General features: G+C 30.7%; 1 pseudogene; it reads left to right on the forward strand.

Annotated features, from left to right (window-relative positions):
• Window positions 1–1,517: 1,517 nt before the first annotated feature.
• LOC105622787 lies at window positions 1,518–3,665 on the forward strand (annotated as a pseudogene).
• Window positions 3,666–4,657: the final 992 nt, after the last annotated feature.

Genomic DNA, 4,657 nt, shown 5'->3' on the forward strand with positions numbered 1-4,657 from the left:
TAAAACGTTTAAGTTTAACTTTAAGTTAAGTTTAAACGTAAACGTAACGTTAACTTACTTACTTACTACTATATATATATATATATATATATATATATATATATATATATATATATATACATACAGGATGCGTCACCAAAATCCAGACAAATCGAACAATTTTTTTAAACAAATGTTTTTATGAAAATTAAATATTACAAAAAAATCCTTTTATGGTATATGGCACTTGGGAGATCCTTGTAGAACACAATTATATCTCCCATTAGCTAAATGACGATCTCTATTCTCGGTCTGAAGCATTCGCACGCACGGTGTAACGTAGAGCTGTTCATGACGACGAATGCCTTAATGATGTCACATTGGGATGCCGAGACTTGTTTGTGACCCTTTCAACTCACTCTATAGTCCAAGGGATTTAAATTTAGGTTGTTGAGAGACCTGAATGGAAGCCGAGGCGAGCAACTCGGATTGTCCTGGCAGCCTCAGAGAGCATCTGTCGTATCTTTAATGTGTACGATTTGTATCGAAAGTTCTTCTTGACAATTCGACGCATTGTTGATTCGCTTACACCAACAATCGATATTAATTTTCGCAATGATTGCCCTGGATCATCCAAAATCAGCATTTAAGTCCTTTTAACAACTACGAGGGTCTTCGTGATACGTTCTTTCGAGTGACTCTTCCTAGCTGACATACTAGAATCTTCTGGACTATTGGACTGTTCTACAGTCGTATATTTTGCTACAACGTCATAAACGATTGATCTCGGGTAAAAAAAAGAACGAAATTTCCGTTGCTAAGCGCCCAGCGCGAAGACCTTCGATGATCATGGCTCTTCGATTATACTTCGCACTTGGTTTCAACATCACGGCTATTTTAAGAATACGACAGTTTACTAGAACATCAGAATTTCTTGAATGCCAACAACAATCTCTAGCGAAAGCACAATATAGCGGAAAATTTAAATTGAAATTTGTCCGGATTTTGGTGATGCATCCTGTATTTTGATTATTTTAGATATTTGGTTATTTAGATATTTGCTCAACTAGCCCCGCTGTCCCTATGCGCAACAGGTCATTATTCAGTTTTTAAATATTTCAATTCCAATATACATATATGAATTTTATCAAAGAGATCATGCAATGTTGAAATAAAAAAAAAGATGTGCGAACTAAATTTTTATATTTAAGTATATTATTAATGTATTATTAGTAATGTACAGAATTAAGATTGGCTTAAAACATTATGACAATTATAATAACGCATGAATTTAAAGATAAAAAACGACTTTTCTCTATATAAAATTTATTATATAAAATAATTTAATTATGGCTATTTACTGAATTAATCTTTGTTTTACAATACTTAAATAAGAGAAAATATATGTCCATTTTATAACAATTTGTCTTACACGAACAGAAAGAGTTTAAATTAGTAAATATTTTTTATTTCTGTATTTAAGATATAAGTCTCTCTTCTAGGAAATGTGATTTTTTTTATTTGATATTTCAGACGAAATGGCGGAAATAAATACTCTAGGATGGTTTGACTATCTAATTATAGCGATAATGCTATGTATAGGTGCCGGAATTGGTATTATTACAGATTTAGTGGAGGACGTCAAAAAACTATAGAGATAATTGTTATTATTATCCTCTTATTATAGTAAATCCTTGTTATGGAAAATCTGTTTAAACTGGATTACGTTTTTCTTCAAATTTTGTACAATAAACGCTAACATATTTTACAAGAGTACTTCATTGCAAATCGCTCAATGAGCATATTATCAGTCGCCATTGCCATGATGGCCTCCCAGTTATCTGCTCTTGCATTTCTCAGTGTATCCGCTGAAAATTACATATACGGAATTATTGCAATAAACGTAGAGTATTTTTTAAGCATACCAATTTTATGCTATGGATTCATATCAGTATTCTTCAAGCTGCAAGCGACGAGCATTTATGAGGTGAATTTAGTAAAATTTAATTTTGCCACGAGAAATTTTCAATGACATGTGTATCAAAAAATATTACTTCTTTTAGTACTTAGGAAAGCGTTTTGGAGTACGAGTTAAAATGATGGCTAGTTTCGCTTATTGGATTCAACAGGTTTTGTATTCGGGATTAGTGCTTTATGCTTCTTCTTTAGCCTTGGAGGCGACTGTCAGTATTGTTGGCTTCGTATGTGCCTTCTATTCGATATTAGTATAGTGATATTAAGGCTGTACTAATAACCGACGTATTTCAAAGTTTGCTTATGTTTGCCGCCGTGTTGTTAATTGGCACAGCCGCAAATGAGGCCGGATTAGATCAGATTTGGGAAATTGCGCAACAAGAGCAACCGAATTTGATAGGTATTACATTTACTTTTCTAAATTAATTGCATGAGTTCTAAAGCGACTTATGTATTCGCAGACACTAACTACTAATTTTACTTTCGCATCGTATTTACTTTTAGTATCGATCTGGATCCAACAGTAAGACATACTTGGTGGTCTCTTACGCTGGGTGATTTATGTATATGCTTAACACTTATGAGAATGAACCAAGTTCAAATACAACGTATACTGATTTTAAAGTAAATAATTTAAGTATTCTATAATTTAATAAGCAACACTTGATATTAATAAAAAATTATGTACTAGAATAATATTGCTGACGCTTTACTTATTGTATGTGGAACAATGACAATTTAATCATGTAATTTTAATTTTTTCATTGTGTTTACGTTATTAAAATTGAATAATATTTTCCTTTAACAATACATTTACCGATGCGTTTGAAAATTGAAAAAATACATTAATTTTATTTTATTTCAGAAATATGCAGGTTGCACAAAGAGCGGTATGGTTATGCTGCCCTACTATAAGCTTTTTCCTAATCATAATTAGCTTCTCAGGATTGGCAATATACAGCAGGTATTATAAATGCGATCTTTCTCTCAAGAAAAGAATTACTTCTCCTAATATGCTTATGCCACTGTACGTCATGGACACAATGTCCAATATATCTGGTTTACCAGGCCTCTTCGTTGCAGGTAACATTTTTAATCAATCAATCAACTGATTTACTGACTTAATATCTCATAGAAATTAAATGCTACAAATCATGAAGATAAAAATTTGAAAGTATCAATATCTGAAATATGATTTTACGCTTAATTTCAAGTAATTTCAGTTTTAAAAACACATAATGAATGTGTTTACAATACCTTCGATGCATATTAATTAAGACTGTTTTAAAGTAAAAGCGTTTAGTTAATATATTTACAATTTTAAGTTGTCTATTTCCAGGTATTTTTAGCGCAAGCCTCAGTACAATTTCTGCGATGTTAAACTCTTTGGTCTAAATAACGCTTGCTTGAGTATTATTTGAAACCTCTGTATAGAAAGTGCATTGGGGATGAAATCTCCCCTGCAACGTCAACCTTCATCGCTAAAGTACTCGTTTTTATCATCGGTATTATTTCCATTATACTGCATTTTTAGCGCAATTTTTGGACGAACTACTTCAAGTAATTACTATTTTTAAATATGAAATCAATAGCAATAAAATAAATTTCTCAAATTGTAGACTTTCTATATCCTTTCTGGAATAATTGGTGAGCCATTATTAGGCATTTTTACTCTTGGCATGGGCACGAAATCGGCGAAGAAGGTGCAATAACCGGTGCTTTTATAACATTATAATATATTTATAACATTTTCATTTTTATTGTGGATTGTCTTCAGCCGTCCGATACCGCCTAAATTGCCAATTACTATAAAAGGTTGTAATAACACAAATATGACAATGTCCTATTTGCAGCTCAGCTTCTTCAAGTAAGTAGTTTATCACATAGTAGCTGCATGGAAAGAATGGTTTTGCTGAAAAATGTAAAAATTCAAATCTGAAAATTATGTTGTCATCAAAATATTTATTTAAGACGATCTAATTGCTAGAACATTCAAATTTTCCATGATATATCATCATGTTTAAGTGTCCTATATAATTTTAATGGTGCAAAATATAATCAATCAGTAAGTAAATTAATTGTTTGTAGTATATAATAGATTAGTAGTAAATTTACTCAGATCCGATATCATCTGTGTTTGTATTAATCTCGTGTTTTGCTGATACAATTTAATAACAAATACAGAATTATTGGCAGAAACTGTGTGTGACAATGAATACAATCTATGATTTGACATTTTAAATGAAATACATCATGATTACACCGAAAAAATTTGTCGGGTTTTTCTTTCCGATCAAAATGATCAGATTATTTTTGAAAAGTAATATACGAATATTTCTAATAATTTTGATCGAATAAAAAATTCGATCACATTTCTTTCCTAACTATAATTATTGCTGCTATACTGGATCGTGATGTCACAAGCGACAAATGGCAAGTTGTAGAGTATTTGTAGAAAGAGTATTTGTAAAAATGGACTAAAATTATCCTTATCTCTTCCCCTAATAGTCTATAGTTGTGAAAGGTATGTGACATAAAAATAGATTTAAAAGCCTATTATGCCCATTTTTTTACGTGACATAGATTATAACTTGTACAATTAAAATTTTTTCATTTTGTAAGCAATGTTTTCATTTTATGAGAATACAGATATGGTTTTTCATAATAATTCTTGTATATATATATATATATATATATATATATA

The sequence above is a fragment of the Atta cephalotes genome (assembly GCF_000143395.1).
Source record: "Atta cephalotes unplaced genomic scaffold scaffold00048, whole genome shotgun sequence".
NCBI lineage: Eukaryota > Metazoa > Arthropoda > Insecta > Hymenoptera > Formicidae > Atta > Atta cephalotes.